This window comes from Hydra viridissima, unplaced genomic scaffold (genome assembly GCF_058129835.1).
Source record: "Hydra viridissima isolate aposymbiotic clone 2 unplaced genomic scaffold, HvirCarnegie_v1 scaffold_16, whole genome shotgun sequence".
In the NCBI taxonomy this organism is placed as follows: Eukaryota; Metazoa; Cnidaria; class Hydrozoa; order Anthoathecata; family Hydridae; genus Hydra; species Hydra viridissima.
The window spans coordinates 3,498,389-3,518,563 of NW_028324315.1; the positions used below are offsets into that span (position 1 = coordinate 3,498,389).

General features: G+C 35.5%; 3 non-coding genes and 2 pseudogenes across 3 annotated transcripts; all 5 read right to left on the minus strand.

Annotated features, from left to right (window-relative positions):
- Window positions 1–2,424: 2,424 nt before the first annotated feature.
- On the minus strand, window positions 2,425–2,528 carry LOC149877426 (U2 spliceosomal RNA; annotated as a pseudogene).
- A 5,261-nt stretch (window positions 2,529–7,789) lies between these two features.
- Window positions 7,790–7,927, minus strand: LOC149877427 (U1 spliceosomal RNA; annotated as a pseudogene).
- Window positions 7,928–9,761: 1,834 nt separating this feature from the next.
- LOC149877428 (U2 spliceosomal RNA) lies at window positions 9,762–9,953 on the minus strand. The gene has a single exon (XR_016448192.1). It is a non-coding gene; the product is annotated as a U2 spliceosomal RNA (small nuclear RNA).
- Window positions 9,954–15,218: 5,265 nt separating this feature from the next.
- Window positions 15,219–15,382, minus strand: LOC149877429 (U1 spliceosomal RNA). The gene has a single exon (XR_016448248.1). It is a non-coding gene; the product is annotated as a U1 spliceosomal RNA (small nuclear RNA).
- Window positions 15,383–15,485: 103 nt separating this feature from the next.
- Window positions 15,486–15,677, minus strand: LOC149877430 (U2 spliceosomal RNA). Its single transcript, XR_016448193.1, has one exon. It is a non-coding gene; the product is annotated as a U2 spliceosomal RNA (small nuclear RNA).
- Window positions 15,678–20,175: the final 4,498 nt, after the last annotated feature.

The following is a 20,175-nucleotide window of genomic DNA, read 5'->3' on the forward strand; positions in this document are numbered from 1 at the left end:
CACTCTTCTCGCTTGTTTGTGGAGTTTACCGTTTTTTCGTTAAAGTCGGTGATTAGTTTTACGACTTGTTCGTTGTATTGCGGGTTTTTGAGATGTTTTCTGTTCAGTATCCACACAGTCTTGCCGATGTCCAGTGAGTTTAAGCTTATGGTAACCTCGACTCCGTTCTGATGGTCAGAGAATGTCATCGGTTCGTGCTTAATGTCAGTGAACTGGCGTAGATGTTTGCTGGTGTAGATTCTGTCCAGTCTCGCATACGAAATGTTGTTGGTGGCTTTGTATGTAAACTCTTGTCCGTGGGGGTTAAAAACTCTCCAAAGGTCTTCTACATTTAAGAGGTTCAAGAGCTTTTTAAATTTTTCGCTCGAAGCGCATTTCTTACGCGTTAGTTGAGGGTGTCTGTCTAGTTCGTTTAAGACCATGTTAAAATCGCCCCCTAAAATTATCGCGTAGTTTTCAGCGTTTAGGTTTTTAAATTTCGCAGCGAGGCATTCCCAAAGGAGCTTTCGTGCGTTTTCTTGATCGCGCGATTGTCCGGACGTAGCGTACACATTAATTATTAAAAATTTCTGCGACTTAACTTCGATGATAATATAGTTAAAACGCCCGTGCGCATCCTCAAATTTTTCTATTAGCTGAAAGTTGATATTATTTCCCTGATGTAAAATTAGAGTGCCTCCTGAATGGTTGCGACCTGCGGAGAAAAATCCTGCGTGTTTCCATTTCGCTAGGAACTCCTTCGCCTGGTCGTTATTTAGATGCGTCTCTTGCAGTAAAATGAAGTCATGACGCATTTTCTGGAGTTTGTGGATCATTATTTTCTGCTTTTTAACATCAATAAGACCACAAACATTTGCTGAAAAAATACGTACTGACTCCATTCTTACAGAGTATTTTAAACAAATTTTGCTCTCGAAATCCAAAGTTTTTAAGGAACTTCGAATTCGATTTTGGAATGTGCGCATGGTATGATTGCGACATAGCACAGATGGTTCGTAATGAATAATTGATGAGAAAGCGTGGTGAGAATTTTCTAGTAGAACAGAAACGAGAAAATAAAAAGTAAGAGAAGTGAAAAAGATGGAGAAAAAGAAAAGAAGCGAAATAAACGGCCATTTAATGAAATATGAATTTGTGAATGTTTTGACGCTTTATGAGATGAGTGTGTGTGCTTAAAGATTTACAATCACGCAATTTTATAACCACAAAATAGCGAAGAAATAAACAAAGGTAAGTCTCCCAAAAAATAAAAAGTAAAAGGAGGAAGTTTACCTTTGAACTTTCTTAATGTCTTTTTTCTGAGGCGTCGGTGGGGGCGCCATTCGTTTGGCAGTGGCTTTTTCGGTACGGGATTCGTTATCGTCCGTGACCTTTTTAATTGTTTTTACGTCCACAGTTTTCCACCCCTCTTCTCGTGTGTCTTTCTCTTCTTTTCTTCTGGAGCTACCTGCCTCGTTGATTTCAGCATCCAGGTCCATTAGTTTCTGAACCATTCTTTCCGTCTCGATGTTGGTGGTTTCAAGAGCGGTGATGCTTTGACTCTCTTCGTCAACGAGGACTCGGATTTCTTTCACGAACTTTTCTTGTTCTACCGTCTGCTTCATTTCGATTTCTTTCTCAGTTGGTTTCGCAGAAGGTTTTTTAGCGTTGCTAGCTTTTGCAACGGTGATCGCTTCAGGTGTAGTATTAGAAGTTTGAGGAGTTTGTTGAACACATCTTTGTTGTGGAGGATGTGAAGCACCACATTTTTCACAGAGAAAAGATTTCCCTGCAAAGTAGAGTGCGATTTTGACCCCTTCGATCTCAATGTGGTGTGGTATTTCATTGAGTTTTACCGATGGACGAATTCGGAAGAGTCGTCTCCCATCTTTCAGGATAGGGTTGAATCGGTAGCTGGTGTGTGTGATGGAGTACACTTCAGCTGCGAAGGGTTTAATTTGCTCTAGTATTTCATCGTCTTCAACTAGAGGGTCACACTTGATGGTAATAAGGAAGCCGATTTCGCTTCGGACTTTCGATGTGACTTTTCGGTTGCAGCCGGAGATGGTAAGTTCCGAGTCTGCAAGCAACTGGGCATCGGTTTTCGTACGGAGTTCAGCGATCCAATTTCCTCGGTTGGCGTAGGTGAGGCTGATCAGCTTATTCGGTCCGACAACTTTCGCAATCTTCTGTTCGAGTTCTTTCGCTCGCATTTCTTGATAACTTCGGTTGAAGTGTTCTTTCGGGTCCATGTGGATGTTGAGGTCGATGATTCGTTCCTGTCTTTCAGTCTTGCTTCCGACGGTTTTTGCGTAGGATGCCATGTTGCAGGAGAATAAAAGTAAAAAAAAAAAAAGCAAAAAAAGTTTAAAAACAAAACGAAAAAAGTTCGTCAAAGTCTGTACTCTTGTTACGGAGCAGCCGATGACAAACGTCGATTTTCTTTAAGAGTGGCGAAGAAGCTTTGTAGAATAACTAAATAATCTATTGAGCTAAAAATTCACCAAAAGATACTACACTTGATCTTAGCCATTAGGCCGAGAAGCGATACTTTTTCAACGAATTTGTGTGCTGGCTCCCTCCCTTTGAACGAAAAAACTTGTGGGCATTTGAATAAGTCGATGGGTAACTGTAAGTTTGAACAATGAAAACATGGGCTCGTTGTATGAAACTAAAACTGCAACAATTTCATTCTAAAACATTTGGGTTTTTTAACCTTCTTTCAGAAATAACCCAACTAACCAAGATTTAAAAATAACACTGGGCAGCAGCAGATTCAAATGCATAATGCGATCAAAAGCCAAGTTGAACAATCCAAAATCAACTCAAAATACTAGCGCCCCGACAGATTTTTTCTGTCAAAAAACATTTGGAGAACCTCTGTATTTAAATGTTCTTTTCATCTGTTGTAACGATGGTACTTTAATCCATCACCAAAACAGCAGAGCTTAGGAAGATTTGTTTGTCATTAGCCTCAAATAGCAATTTCTCACAAACTAAAATCTAAAAAACAAAGTTGAAGTTTAGAAATTTGGACGGTGTAAACTAATTTAAGACTTTAAACTGAGTAGCAAGAAATATTTTTGAAATATTTCTGTTTACATATAAATTAAACAAAGCATTTTATTGGAAGAAATGAACTCCTTAAATGTTTACTGACAAAAAGGTAAAACAATTTAAAAAAGTGACCTAAAACACTCAAAACATCAAACAACAAATGGAAAAGGACAAACTTATGACCCTAAATTACAGTTGACAGCATCATGTTAGCAAAAGTAATGCATGCATACACACAAACGTGCATACATACTTCCATACATACAATTTTCCATACATACATACATACATACATACATACATACATACATACATACAAACAAACTTCCATACATACATACATACATACATACATACATACATGCATGCATGCATGCATGCATGCATTGATACATATATTCATGCATCCATGCGTCATGCCAATACCTTAGGACATTTAAACAGTGCGCTCTCAGTCCTGGACCACAGATAACCATGGGACTGATAGAGATAGCACCATACTGGAAGATTTAGCTAGCCTTCATCATAATCAGGTGGAATGTCAACAAATTGATTTCTATTCATGCTAATAGCCACAGAGCCATACAGAAAACTGCAGGGAACTTTGCAATCGAGCAATTGTAGATTGTCAGGCCAACTAATGAATTTATGGCAGAGATAACGAAGAAAATCATGAAAAGCCTTGCACATCATATCTCGATTTTTCACAAACTCACAGAGTGTGGTGAATGGAAGAATGCAAAGTTTTTTTAAAAAATTTTACATATTGCCCAACCTAAATCAAGCCTAAAAATGTATTTGCTTAAATTATAGAACCTCAGGATTGATGGAGAACAAAGTTAAAAATATTATCTAGCAGACTTGGGTCAATTTCAATTGTAAATGTAATTGAATTACGATTACTTGAAATTTTAATAGCAACTGAATTACAATGACTTGCACTTGTAATTCACTTACAAGTCATATTATTACAATTACTTGTGACTGTACCTTATAAAATACAATAACAATTACTTCATGAAAATACATTTAATTACAATTAAGTTACAGCCACAATTGAGCCAAGTCTGATGCTAACCTAACTTAACCCTTAACCAACCTTGCCCCAGAACCATATGTACACTCAAAATTCAGTACTTTCGACATTTTATTTTCAATGCTTAGACTTGCTACCTGAGGCTGGGTTAATTTTAACAGAAACTCTGTAAAACATTGAAAAGCCATGTTATGAAAAAGCCAAACAAAAGGTTTGATTCAAAGTGCATTGAACATGCCATTTTTTAAAAAAAAAATTGTCACGTATCTTTCATCAAACTAAAGGATTGTTTTAAAGAAGTGGACAGATTGTCCATTGAAAAGTATCCCTAATTGACCATTCATTTGTTGGCCTTGTGTCAGTTTAACTGTAAAAGAAATAAAGCTGTGAACAAACTAGAAGAAGAAATTCTCAGAAAGATGCTTCTTCTGTTTCACTCACCGATACGAGCGAGAAGAACTCCTCACTTTTCCTCGCTCACTGGGATGCTCTTGTGAGTAGCAGTAGTAGGAGTAGTAGCAGTGGTAGTGCAGATTTTAATACAGATATTTCAGGAACTCAAGACGGACTCTGAAAGTCTCTTGTGACTACCCCTAAAAATGCAAATTTATTTCTAAGCATTATTTTTTTTTTTAATCAGGAACTATTTTTAAGTATTTTTGAAGACTTGAGAGAGTAAAGTGTACAAAACAGTAGTGGCTAAACTGCTTCAAGTTTTAAAATATAAGGTAGAAAACATTGAAAATAAGTAGCGCAGTACTTTTTGTTACTTAAAGCATTCTTGATAAATGATAAAAACTTAAATGGAACTCCTCTAAACTCACTTGTCTTGGTTTTGTCTTAGATACTCTTTTCTTCCATTTTTTTTTTTTTTTTTTTTTTTAATTCGAAACAAACCAAACCAAAAGCACCTTTACGGCTCCTTGACGCTAGGCCGACACCAATAACTTTAGTAGGACTGCGCGTAACCACTACACCGTTGTTAAACTAAGATCGTAGTAACTAAGTAACTAAGTTAAACTAAATTCGTGGAGCGTAGTAACTCCTTCAGTTTACCTGTCAGTTAAATGATGAAAAGTGTACGCGATCATTCGATCTTAGGCTTTTTTTTTTTTATTTGATTGTTCCCCTTCCCGAAACCCCGAAATGAACGAAATACGATTGGCAAGTATTTGATGCATACCTTAATACACAGTGACTAAAATGTAGTATGTGTTTTTTCCGTGCCCAGCGAATGGTCGGAAGATAGTGCATGCTTTTAGATATCTTAGAGCTTGCGGTTTCATACTAGTGCCCAAGCCTTTGTGTGATTCTTTTTTAAAAAAAAGCAGAAGTTAGATTTTTTGCATTTAATGACAAAAAAAACAAAAATTTTAGCAAGATCTAATGATTAAATCTGAATAATGATTTTTAAAAACCATGTTCTGCCTCAGTTGCACATAAAATGGTCATATTCTAATCAAGAAGTAGTTAAGCTCTCTCAATCTTTTATTTTCTGCAACCTTCCTAAAGAAAAACATTCGTTATTCAAAAGAAATTATTCAAACAGTTTTTTGTTTTCTTTTCTTTCTTTTCCATTTGTGATCAAATTATGGTTAGTACTAACGGTAGCACATTGCATCCACTTCCTCGTTATTAGTATTTTCTTACCAGCATTAACAACATTCGTTATTTCGTAACTATCCAATTAATGCTTAATAGTTTTAAAATTTACCACAAAAGACTACATTAACTGTCTTGTAAGCGCCAATAAGAATATAATTAAATAAGTATACAACGCCTGGAAGGAAGAAATGTGCTGCTGTTTGTCTTTCTATAATCATCAACGAAGAAATGAAAAAGAAAAATCGGACTCTGGTTTGATTGACAATTCTGAATGCAATTTATACATTCTTGACGCACACAAACATGGTGACAAACAAACAATACTAGGAGCCAATAGTAATTTGCTAAAATTTTTTTTTTTTTTTTTTTTTTGCAGGAATAGAGTTCTTATAGTTTTCGTTTCTAAAAAAGAAAAAAAAAAAAAAAATGAAGAAAAAAAACAAGTCAAACAAAAAAACAACAACAACAAAAAACAAATAGGTTTTCAGTTGTTCATAGACTAAGACGGATTAGAACAACTCGAGTATTTTATTTCAGCAGCTAATTTGTTCTCGGCGATGTTTGCTCCATAAAATATAACGATTGCAACAGATATTTTCATTTGAACCCATTTTCTAATGCGTATAATGTTTTTAAAATTTGTGTGGCATAAGACTCTCGTCTCTTTCTCTTGCGCTTCTTGTCACCAGTTCCAGCGACTTTTCCGCCTTTCTTACCAGCGCGCTTCTCGCCTTTTTTTGCCACCTTTGGCGCTTGTTTTCCTCCGGCTTTTGGTGCGTCAGATCATTTCGACGAGCTTAGCAGTGAAAGTTTTTTCTTCTTTGTTTTCATTGCATTGCAACTGGATTTAATTTAAAGTAGATTTGTGGTTTCCAACTTGATAACTTTTCCGTTCTACGCACTTCTATTGGTTTTTAAAAGATTACGTCATTTGAGCATTGTTTATTTCTTTTTTACTATTGGTTAAAAAACTCTTTTCTGTTTAACAAAAAGCCGCACGAGATCTCTAGTCTGTCAGTCTGTTTTCAGTAGAAAACAAAATGTTAGCACGTGGAAAAGGAGGAAAAGCTAAGGCTAAGAGTGGCTTTCTTCAGTTTCCTATTGGTCGTGTCTAATCTCATCGGTTTAGGCGCACCATCTACTTAGCTGGAGTTTTTGAAAACCTCTCCGCCGAAAATCTTACAGCTAGCTGGTAATGCTGCACGCGATAACCAGAGAGCCAGGATCATTCCTCGTCGTTTGCAGCTAGCTGTTCGCAACGACGAAGAAGTTAAACAAGCTGTTGTTTGGTGTTACAATCGCGAGCAGCGGTGTGTTGCCAAACATTCAGGCTATGTTGCAATCGTTCCAAAACGGCAATCTAAACAATACCAAAGGCTAATTTCATAGCTACACACCTGTTCAAAGATTATTGTTAAGGCATTGGAAACTTACGCGAAGTTGATTTGTAGACTTGCTGCAACTTATCAAAACATGCAATAATAGCTGTTTTCAAGTCATAAACTACAAGTCAAAAAATATACCAGAATCCAATATGAAATATACAAAAATGGATGGAAATTGTTACTATTGTTGTTACTATCATTACTGTTAGTTTGTTATTGCCATTACTTATTTTTTATGATTATTACTATTGTTATTATCGTTATTATCATTGCTGTTGGTATTATTATTAGTCTGTTATTGCTATCATCATCTTTTATTACCATTATTACGATTGTTATTATTTTCAATCTTACTATTATTATCATATTTTTATTATTGCGACTATTTTTTTTTCTTTCAACAATTATTACCATTATTGTTTTTTTATTACAGCCATTCATTGAATGATTTCTGGTGTTGCAGCCGTTCGATCACGCTTACTGGTTGCGACTAGATTTTCATTGATTTTATAAGAAAAAAAACAAAACAACAACAAAGAACTTTTGAACGAAATAAAATGTGTTTACACTTTTAGGAGGCTTTGTTTACCTTCTCACTGACAAATCTTCACTCGAGGATATATACATAACATATAAATACACATAAAACATACCTTTTCTCAAATACTCGTTTACGTCCAGTAACTCATAGAGGGCTGAGTGAGGGTTTTTTTTTTTGCATCTTTAAAGGGGGCGAGCGCGAACGCAGGCCCCCACTACCAGAAATTGTACGGTCGAGTTACCGACGTTAGCGGTAATCGCAGGGGTCAGCCCAGGCGAAGTGCAATGCAAGAGCCTCACCCTGGAAGAAGCCCCATGTTGATCAGATATTATGATTTTTTATTTCGGGTCCTCCAGCTAGTTGCCTTGCGGACCCTAGTCATGATATACACGAGTTTCCGTTAACAAGATTAAAAAAATGAAAAATAAATAATCTCGTGGCTACCATGACGCGAACAAAAAGTGGCCTCAAAAATAAAATAGAAAATAAAAAAGGCCAGAAAAAAGGACCAAAAGAAAAAGTATGCAAAAAAAAAGAAATGAAAAAGTTTTAAAGTTTCAAAAGGAGAGCAGAGTTGATTACTTAAAAAAAGCGTCTCAAATTTGCTTATTTTTTAGAATTCGAATTTCATTGAGAATTTATTGCCTTATATGGAGTGTTGTTCGCGTGTTTTAATTTCATCCTTTGGTTACATAGAAAATAATGTAATTACAATATAGCGTTTAAAAGATAAAAATTGAAATAAATTTAACTAAAGTTAAATGTTTAGTGTTATTATTTTTCTTTTATTAGGAAATTATACTTCTCTTGATGTTTTTTTCCGCGGGAGTCGGAGGCGGTCCGCTCCTTTTATTTGTAGTTTTTTCGTAGCTTTCGTTTTTCCCTTTTTTGTGCATTTCGCTTTGATGTTTTTTTTTTTGTTTTTCTCTTTCTTCTTTTCTTTTTCTCTCTTTCATTTTGGTTATGGCATCTTTTAGTTTTATTTGATATAATCTATAATTATAATTCGATAGTTTATTTGTTTCATCAAAAATTTGTTCCGTATTCTCAGATGTCAGTGTTCTATGAACCAACTCATCTATGATTTCCTCTATGGTAGGCACTATTTTAGTGATATTTGTTTCGGTGTTAATAGGTGCGCTCAATGTAATATTTTCAGGTTCTAATGTACTGTCGATTAGGTTTTCGGATTCAGTGGATTCATTGATGTTATCATTTTCCTCAGATGAGTCGGGTTCTTCTATCACTGATTCTATATTATTACTCGTATGTTGGTCGCTTTTCTTCAAGGCGACTGATTCTATATTTTTACTCATCTGAGGTTCGTTTTTCTTCGATTCGATACATCTGACATTTGGGGGATGCGAGTTTTGGCACACTCCGCACAGGAAAGATTTCCCAGCGAAGTGCATCGCTATTCGCACGCCCCCAATTTCTATGAAGTGCGGTAGGTCTTTTAACGGTACTTTGAGTTTAACTCGAAAAAGTCTCCTGCCATCTCTAAGGCTTTTGTCGAAGTCGTAGGTTGTATGTGTAATGGTGTATATTTCATCTACGAAAGGGTCTAGAGCTTCGAGTAGCTCTTCATCGTTGATTAGCGGATCACACTTAAACGTAATCAAAAATCCTATTTCGGTTCTTCTTTTTTTCGATATGGTCCTGTTATGGTTACTAATTTTCAGATCTGAATTTATAAAAGCATCAGCGTCGATCGTCTGATAGAACTCTATGATCCAGTGGCCTTTGCTTCTATGGGTAAGGCTCGAAACCTTTCCTCTGCCAATTATTCGGTGGATCTCATCATTAATTTCCTTCGCACGAGTTTCAATGTATTTGCGGTTTTGAGATTCAGAAGGGTCCATATGTATGTTGATGTCGACTACTTTTTCCATTCGCGAGGCTTGATGTTTCTTTGTAGCTTCGGCGTATGAAGACATTCTCGGGATGAGTTTTTTTGATGGTCGCTAATTTGTAATTCACTGCTGTGATCTTCAGCCTGAGGAGAAGAAAAAAAGACCAATGTTGATCAGGTTTACTTCCCCGTCAGGTAAGTATGCCTTTCCCGTTGTGTGGGGAGCCTCGGACGTGCCCCAATCTTCGCAATTGTGGTTTTTTGATTGGACCCTAACCGCATCGTTCCGTTTTTTTTTTTTTCTCTTTTTAATGGGCCGCACTCAGCAGTAGTGCAACGCCGAGGCAACCCGCGGTCAGGGCGAGGTAAACCTACGATCCCTTGACCAAATGCCAAAAATCAGATTAATATATGAGCCGGACTATGCCGGCGTACCAGATATTAAACTGATAAGAACAGATACTACACTTGATCTTAGCCATTAGGCCGAGAAGCGATACTTTTTCAACGAATTTGTGTGCTGGCTCCCTCCCTTTGAACGAAAAAACTTGTGGGCATTTGAATAAGTCGATGGGTAACTGTAAGTTTGAACAATGAAAACATGGGCTCGTTGTATGAAACTAAAACTGCAACAATTTCATTCTAAAACATTTGGGTTTTTTAACCTTCTTTCAGAAATAACCCAACTAACCAAGATTTAAAAATAACACTGGGCAGCAGCAGATTCAAATGCATAATGCGATCAAAAGCCAAGTTGAACAATCCAAAATCAACTCAAAATACTAGCGCCCCGACAGATTTTTTCTGTCAAAAAACATTTGGAGAACCTCTGTATTTAAATGTTCTTTTCATCTGTTGTAACGATGGTACTTTAATCCATCACCAAAACAGCAGAGCTTAGGAAGATTTGTTTGTCATTAGCCTCAAATAGCAATTTCTCACAAACTAAAATCTAAAAAACAAAGTTGAAGTTTAGAAATTTGGACGGTGTAAACTAATTTAAGACTTTAAACTGAGTAGCAAGAAATATTTTTGAAATATTTCTGTTTACATATAAATTAAACAAAGCATTTTATTGGAAGAAATGAACTCCTTAAATGTTTACTGACAAAAAGGTAAAACAATTTAAAAAAGTGACCTAAAACACTCAAAACATCAAACAACAAATGGAAAAGGACAAACTTATGACCCTAAATTACAGTTGACAGCATCATGTTAGCAAAAGTAATGCATGCATACACACAAACGTGCATACATACTTCCATACATACAATTTTCCATACATACATACATACATACATACATACATACATACATACATACATACAAACAAACTTCCATACATACATACATACATACATACATACATACATGCATGCATGCATGCATGCATGCATTGATACATATATTCATGCATCCATGCGTCATGCCAATACCTTAGGACATTTAAACAGTGCGCTCTCAGTCCTGGACCACAGATAACCATGGGACTGATAGAGATAGCACCATACTGGAAGATTTAGCTAGCCTTCATCATAATCAGGTGGAATGTCAACAAATTGATTTCTATTCATGCTAATAGCCACAGAGCCATACAGAAAACTGCAGGGAACTTTGCAATCGAGCAATTGTAGATTGTCAGGCCAACTAATGAATTTATGGCAGAGATAACGAAGAAAATCATGAAAAGCCTTGCACATCATATCTCGATTTTTCACAAACTCACAGAGTGTGGTGAATGGAAGAATGCAAAGTTTTTTTAAAAAATTTTACATATTGCCCAACCTAAATCAAGCCTAAAAATGTATTTGCTTAAATTATAGAACCTCAGGATTGATGGAGAACAAAGTTAAAAATATTATCTAGCAGACTTGGGTCAATTTCAATTGTAAATGTAATTGAATTACGATTACTTGAAATTTTAATAGCAACTGAATTACAATGACTTGCACTTGTAATTCACTTACAAGTCATATTATTACAATTACTTGTGACTGTACCTTATAAAATACAATAACAATTACTTCATGAAAATACATTTAATTACAATTAAGTTACAGCCACAATTGAGCCAAGTCTGATGCTAACCTAACTTAACCCTTAACCAACCTTGCCCCAGAACCATATGTACACTCAAAATTCAGTACTTTCGACATTTTATTTTCAATGCTTAGACTTGCTACCTGAGGCTGGGTTAATTTTAACAGAAACTCTGTAAAACATTGAAAAGCCATGTTATGAAAAAGCCAAACAAAAGGTTTGATTCAAAGTGCATTGAACATGCCATTTTTTAAAAAAAAAATTGTCACGTATCTTTCATCAAACTAAAGGATTGTTTTAAAGAAGTGGACAGATTGTCCATTGAAAAGTATCCCTAATTGACCATTCATTTGTTGGCCTTGTGTCAGTTTAACTGTAAAAGAAATAAAGCTGTGAACAAACTAGAAGAAGAAATTCTCAGAAAGATGCTTCTTCTGTTTCACTCACCGATACGAGCGAGAAGAACTCCTCACTTTTCCTCGCTCACTGGGATGCTCTTGTGAGTAGCAGTAGTAGGAGTAGTAGCAGTGGTAGTGCAGATTTTAATACAGATATTTCAGGAACTCAAGACGGACTCTGAAAGTCTCTTGTGACTACCCCTAAAAATGCAAATTTATTTCTAAGCATTATTTTTTTTTTTAATCAGGAACTATTTTTAAGTATTTTTGAAGACTTGAGAGAGTAAAGTGTACAAAACAGTAGTGGCTAAACTGCTTCAAGTTTTAAAATATAAGGTAGAAAACATTGAAAATAAGTAGCGCAGTACTTTTTGTTACTTAAAGCATTCTTGATAAATGATAAAAACTTAAATGGAACTCCTCTAAACTCACTTGTCTTGGTTTTGTCTTAGATACTCTTTTCTTCCATTTTTTTTTTTTTTTTTTTTTTTAATTCGAAACAAACCAAACCAAAAGCACCTTTACGGCTCCTTGACGCTAGGCCGACACCAATAACTTTAGTAGGACTGCGCGTAACCACTACACCGTTGTTAAACTAAGATCGTAGTAACTAAGTAACTAAGTTAAACTAAATTCGTGGAGCGTAGTAACTCCTTCAGTTTACCTGTCAGTTAAATGATGAAAAGTGTACGCGATCATTCGATCTTAGGCTTTTTTTTTTTTATTTGATTGTTCCCCTTCCCGAAACCCCGAAATGAACGAAATACGATTGGCAAGTATTTGATGCATACCTTAATACACAGTGACTAAAATGTAGTATGTGTTTTTTCCGTGCCCAGCGAATGGTCGGAAGATAGTGCATGCTTTTAGATATCTTAGAGCTTGCGGTTTCATACTAGTGCCCAAGCCTTTGTGTGATTCTTTTTTAAAAAAAAGCAGAAGTTAGATTTTTTGCATTTAATGACAAAAAAAACAAAAATTTTAGCAAGATCTAATGATTAAATCTGAATAATGATTTTTAAAAACCATGTTCTGCCTCAGTTGCACATAAAATGGTCATATTCTAATCAAGAAGTAGTTAAGCTCTCTCAATCTTTTATTTTCTGCAACCTTCCTAAAGAAAAACATTCGTTATTCAAAAGAAATTATTCAAACAGTTTTTTGTTTTCTTTTCTTTCTTTTCCATTTGTGATCAAATTATGGTTAGTACTAACGGTAGCACATTGCATCCACTTCCTCGTTATTAGTATTTTCTTACCAGCATTAACAACATTCGTTATTTCGTAACTATCCAATTAATGCTTAATAGTTTTAAAATTTACCACAAAAGACTACATTAACTGTCTTGTAAGCGCCAATAAGAATATAATTAAATAAGTATACAACGCCTGGAAGGAAGAAATGTGCTGCTGTTTGTCTTTCTATAATCATCAACGAAGAAATGAAAAAGAAAAATCGGACTCTGGTTTGATTGACAATTCTGAATGCAATTTATACATTCTTGACGCACACAAACATGGTGACAAACAAACAATACTAGGAGCCAATAGTAATTTGCTAAAATTTTTTTTTTTTTTTTTTTTTTGCAGGAATAGAGTTCTTATAGTTTTCGTTTCTAAAAAAGAAAAAAAAAAAAAAAATGAAGAAAAAAAACAAGTCAAACAAAAAAACAACAACAACAAAAAACAAATAGGTTTTCAGTTGTTCATAGACTAAGACGGATTAGAACAACTCGAGTATTTTATTTCAGCAGCTAATTTGTTCTCGGCGATGTTTGCTCCATAAAATATAACGATTGCAACAGATATTTTCATTTGAACCCATTTTCTAATGCGTATAATGTTTTTAAAATTTGTGTGGCATAAGACTCTCGTCTCTTTCTCTTGCGCTTCTTGTCACCAGTTCCAGCGACTTTTCCGCCTTTCTTACCAGCGCGCTTCTCGCCTTTTTTTGCCACCTTTGGCGCTTGTTTTCCTCCGGCTTTTGGTGCGTCAGATCATTTCGACGAGCTTAGCAGTGAAAGTTTTTTCTTCTTTGTTTTCATTGCATTGCAACTGGATTTAATTTAAAGTAGATTTGTGGTTTCCAACTTGATAACTTTTCCGTTCTACGCACTTCTATTGGTTTTTAAAAGATTACGTCATTTGAGCATTGTTTATTTCTTTTTTACTATTGGTTAAAAAACTCTTTTCTGTTTAACAAAAAGCCGCACGAGATCTCTAGTCTGTCAGTCTGTTTTCAGTAGAAAACAAAATGTTAGCACGTGGAAAAGGAGGAAAAGCTAAGGCTAAGAGTGGCTTTCTTCAGTTTCCTATTGGTCGTGTCTAATCTCATCGGTTTAGGCGCACCATCTACTTAGCTGGAGTTTTTGAAAACCTCTCCGCCGAAAATCTTACAGCTAGCTGGTAATGCTGCACGCGATAACCAGAGAGCCAGGATCATTCCTCGTCGTTTGCAGCTAGCTGTTCGCAACGACGAAGAAGTTAAACAAGCTGTTGTTTGGTGTTACAATCGCGAGCAGCGGTGTGTTGCCAAACATTCAGGCTATGTTGCAATCGTTCCAAAACGGCAATCTAAACAATACCAAAGGCTAATTTCATAGCTACACACCTGTTCAAAGATTATTGTTAAGGCATTGGAAACTTACGCGAAGTTGATTTGTAGACTTGCTGCAACTTATCAAAACATGCAATAATAGCTGTTTTCAAGTCATAAACTACAAGTCAAAAAATATACCAGAATCCAATATGAAATATACAAAAATGGATGGAAATTGTTACTATTGTTGTTACTATCATTACTGTTAGTTTGTTATTGCCATTACTTATTTTTTATGATTATTACTATTGTTATTATCGTTATTATCATTGCTGTTGGTATTATTATTAGTCTGTTATTGCTATCATCATCTTTTATTACCATTATTACGATTGTTATTATTTTCAATCTTACTATTATTATCATATTTTTATTATTGCGACTATTTTTTTTTCTTTCAACAATTATTACCATTATTGTTTTTTTATTACAGCCATTCATTGAATGATTTCTGGTGTTGCAGCCGTTCGATCACGCTTACTGGTTGCGACTAGATTTTCATTGATTTTATAAGAAAAAAAACAAAACAACAACAAAGAACTTTTGAACGAAATAAAATGTGTTTACACTTTTAGGAGGCTTTGTTTACCTTCTCACTGACAAATCTTCACTCGAGGATATATACATAACATATAAATACACATAAAACATACCTTTTCTCAAATACTCGTTTACGTCCAGTAACTCATAGAGGGCTGAGTGAGGGTTTTTTTTTTTGCATCTTTAAAGGGGGCGAGCGCGAACGCAGGCCCCCACTACCAGAAATTGTACGGTCGAGTTACCGACGTTAGCGGTAATCGCAGGGGTCAGCCCAGGCGAAGTGCAATGCAAGAGCCTCACCCTGGAAGAAGCCCCATGTTGATCAGGTTTACTTCCCCGTCAGGTAAGTATGCCTTTCCCGTTGTGTGGGGAGCCTCGGACGTGCCCCAATCTTCGCAATTGTGGTTTTTTGATTGGACCCTAACCGCATCGTTCCGTTTTTTTTTTTTTCTCTTTTTAATGGGCCGCACTCAGCAGTAGTGCAACGCCGAGGCAACCCGCGGTCAGGGCGAGGTAAACCTACGATCCCTTGACCAAATGCCAAAAATCAGATTAATATATGAGCCGGACTATGCCGGCGTACCAGATATTAAACTGATAAGAACAGATACTACACTTGATCTTAGCCATTAGGCCGAGAAGCGATACTTTTTCAACGAATTTGTGTGCTGGCTCCCTCCCTTTGAACGAAAAAACTTGTGGGCATTTGAATAAGTCGATGGGTAACTGTAAGTTTGAACAATGAAAACATGGGCTCGTTGTATGAAACTAAAACTGCAACAATTTCATTCTAAAACATTTGGGTTTTTTAACCTTCTTTCAGAAATAACCCAACTAACCAAGATTTAAAAATAACACTGGGCAGCAGCAGATTCAAATGCATAATGCGATCAAAAGCCAAGTTGAACAATCCAAAATCAACTCAAAATACTAGCGCCCCGACAGATTTTTTCTGTCAAAAAACATTTGGAGAACCTCTGTATTTAAATGTTCTTTTCATCTGTTGTAACGATGGTACTTTAATCCATCACCAAAACAGCAGAGCTTAGGAAGATTTGTTTGTCATTAGCCTCAAATAGCAATTTCTCACAAACTAAAATCTAAAAAACAAAGTTGAAGTTTAGAAATTTGGACGGTGTAAACTAATTTAAGACTTTAAACTGAGTAGCAAGAAATATTTTTGAAATATTTCTGTTTACATATAAATTAAACAAAGCATTTTATTGGAAGAAATGAACTCCTTAAATGTTTACTGACAAAAAGGTAAAACAATTTAAAAAAGTGACCTAAAACACTCAAAACATCAAACAACAAATGGAAAAGGACAAACTTATGACCCTAAATTACAGTTGACAGCATCATGTTAGCAAAAGTAATGCATGCATACACACAAACGTGCATACATACTTCCATACATACAATTTTCCATACATACATACATACATACATACATACATACATACATACATACATACAAACAAACTTCCATACATACATACATACATACATACATACATACATGCATGCATGCATGCATGCATGCATTGATACATATATTCATGCATCCATGCGTCATGCCAATACCTTAGGACATTTAAACAGTGCGCTCTCAGTCCTGGACCACAGATAACCATGGGACTGATAGAGATAGCACCATACTGGAAGATTTAGCTAGCCTTCATCATAATCAGGTGGAATGTCAACAAATTGATTTCTATTCATGCTAATAGCCACAGAGCCATACAGAAAACTGCAGGGAACTTTGCAATCGAGCAATTGTAGATTGTCAGGCCAACTAATGAATTTATGGCAGAGATAACGAAGAAAATCATGAAAAGCCTTGCACATCATATCTCGATTTTTCACAAACTCACAGAGTGTGGTGAATGGAAGAATGCAAAGTTTTTTTAAAAAATTTTACATATTGCCCAACCTAAATCAAGCCTAAAAATGTATTTGCTTAAATTATAGAACCTCAGGATTGATGGAGAACAAAGTTAAAAATATTATCTAGCAGACTTGGGTCAATTTCAATTGTAAATGTAATTGAATTACGATTACTTGAAATTTTAATAGCAACTGAATTACAATGACTTGCACTTGTAATTCACTTACAAGTCATATTATTACAATTACTTGTGACTGTACCTTATAAAATACAATAACAATTACTTCATGAAAATACATTTAATTACAATTAAGTTACAGCCACAATTGAGCCAAGTCTGATGCTAACCTAACTTAACCCTTAACCAACCTTGCCCCAGAACCATATGTACACTCAAAATTCAGTACTTTCGACATTTTATTTTCAATGCTTAGACTTGCTACCTGAGGCTGGGTTAATTTTAACAGAAACTCTGTAAAACATTGAAAAGCCATGTTATGAAAAAGCCAAACAAAAGGTTTGATTCAAAGTGCATTGAACATGCCATTTTTTAAAAAAAAAATTGTCACGTATCTTTCATCAAACTAAAGGATTGTTTTAAAGAAGTGGACAGATTGTCCATTGAAAAGTATCCCTAATTGACCATTCATTTGTTGGCCTTGTGTCAGTTTAACTGTAAAAGAAATAAAGCTGTGAACAAACTAGAAGAAGAAATTCTCAGAAAGATGCTTCTTCTGTTTCACTCACCGATACGAGCGAGAAGAACTCCTCACTTTTCCTCGCTCACTGGGATGCTCTTGTGAGTAGCAGTAGTAGGAGTAGTAGCAGTGGTAGTGCAGATTTTAATACAGATATTTCAGGAACTCAAGACGGACTCTGAAAGTCTCTTGTGACTACCCCTAAAAATGCAAATTTATTTCTAAGCATTATTTTTTTTTTTAATCAGGAACTATTTTTAAGTATTTTTGAAGACTTGAGAGAGTAAAGTGTACAAAACAGTAGTGGCTAAACTGCTTCAAGTTTTAAAATATAAGGTAGAAAACATTGAAAATAAGTAGCGCAGTACTTTTTGTTACTTAAAGCATTCTTGATAAATGATAAAAACTTAAATGGAACTCCTCTAAACTCACTTGTCTTGGTTTTGTCTTAGATACTCTTTTCTTCCATTTTTTTTTTTTTTTTTTTTTTTAATTCGAAACAAACCAAACCAAAAGCACCTTTACGGCTCCTTGACGCTAGGCCGACACCAATAACTTTAGTAGGACTGCGCGTAACCACTACACCGTTGTTAAACTAAGATCGTAGTAACTAAGTAACTAAGTTAAACTAAATTCGTGGAGCGTAGTAACTCCTTCAGTTTACCTGTCAGTTAAATGATGAAAAGTGTACGCGATCATTCGATCTTAGGCTTTTTTTTTTTTATTTGATTGTTCCCCTTCCCGAAACCCCGAAATGAACGAAATACGATTGGCAAGTATTTGATGCATTTTTTTTTTTTTTTTTTTTTTTTTCTTGATATATTTACAATATATAATTATTTACATTTTTTTTTACCGTTTTATATATACATAAATATTATTTACAATGTTATTTGTACAAAGTTTTTCGTTTTTGATAATAAATATTTCCGTCTGGTGGAGGAGTGGAAATTTGTTATGTTTTTTTTTTTTTTTTTTTTTTTTTTTTTTTCTCTTTAGAAGGAAAATATAGAGAAAGAAAGGATTGGGGAAAGAGAGAAAAGTAGCAAAAATAAGGACATGGTGTTTGAGATGTTAAATAGTTTTTAGAGAATAGAAAGAGGTATAGATAAAGTAATATGATATGATTTCTCATATCATATTGGTTTAAGTTAGATTTAGTATAAGATCATAGGATCAAAAGGATTTATTAAAGAGATTTTATGAACGGCGTTTATGTTTTAAATTTTACCGTTTGAGAGATTTTAAATGTTGATTTTAAGTTTTCCATCTTTAAGGGAACATAGAATGTCCATATGACAGAAATGATCACAAAAGATGTTTAAGGTGTTTCTTTCTGCGTGATGGTCATACTTTCTCTTTATTAAATCTTTAATTTTATTAACGATTTTTCGGATAATATTTTGTGAATCTACTTTTCCTTTTCTTAGCACCGCGTGGCAGCGTCCGCTCCATATCTCACCCATTATGATCTGAGTGAGCGTCAGAAGCAAACGCGACACCGGGTGCCTCTCCGACAAATGCGCAATGTCGAGAAGAAAAATAGAATTTGCCGGTTTTATTATTCTGCTCGGCACGAAGGATTTGTAAATGTGTTTGAAATATTCCCAAATTTCAACCGAGGGAGGACAAAGGGTGAAGATGTGAATCGCGTCTTCTACGCGCCCGCATGTTGTGCAGTTTTTGTTTTTGAATGATTTTTGTCGTGAGTTTCTCGTTAGTAAAGTCGCTGTCGGTAGACTGTTGTGTAAGAATCTGTAAAGTATGTTTTGGGTCGTACCGTGTGCATGCGAAGTAAAGTTCCTTTTCCAAATTAATGTAAAGGGCAGTTTTGTTTTCGTCACTCCAGTCCAGTAGCGTTCTGCAGTCACAACCGTCTTTTTGTTTTTTGTTATTTGTGTGTATATGGATTTGCATGTTTTGTTAGTTATGTCAAATATGAATGGGTGTTCGGTCAAGTATTGTACTGTTGTTTTGTAGTATTGTGGCGTTTTGTCGTCCCAGTGTTTTGGAAAGTCGTTTTGTCTGAGAAAGGTCCAGTCAGGGTGTATGTGTGTGAATTTTGTCAAAGAGCTCGCCAACCAGTATTTATAGAGATGATGGCAGTCATGTGTGTCTCCAGCGCATCTCTGTCTCAGTTGAAACAGAGTTTTTAGGTGTAGCGCGAGACATTGGTCTTTTGGTGAGAGTATACCAAGACCTCCGCTTTTGGTAGGGAGGAAAAGAGTGCTTCTTTTAACAGGGTTGTAATTTTGTTTTTGCCAAAGGTTGTCAAAGATGGTGGCGTGTAGGCGTGTCTCAACCCATTTAGGCATGGGGAGTGTGTTTGCCAAAAACCATACCTTCGACAGACCCAAAGCATTATAAAGCAAGGCTTTTCCTCTCAATGATACCAGGCGGAGTCTCAGAAAATTTAAAGTTTTTTCAACCTTGTTTAGTGTTGTTGTCCAGTTTGAGTTTATGGTTTGCGATAGTTTTGCATGAAAGGTGACTCCCAGAATTTTCATTCCGTTCCCGTTCGTCCAAGCTATGTCTTTTAGACTAGCGTCGGAAACGGG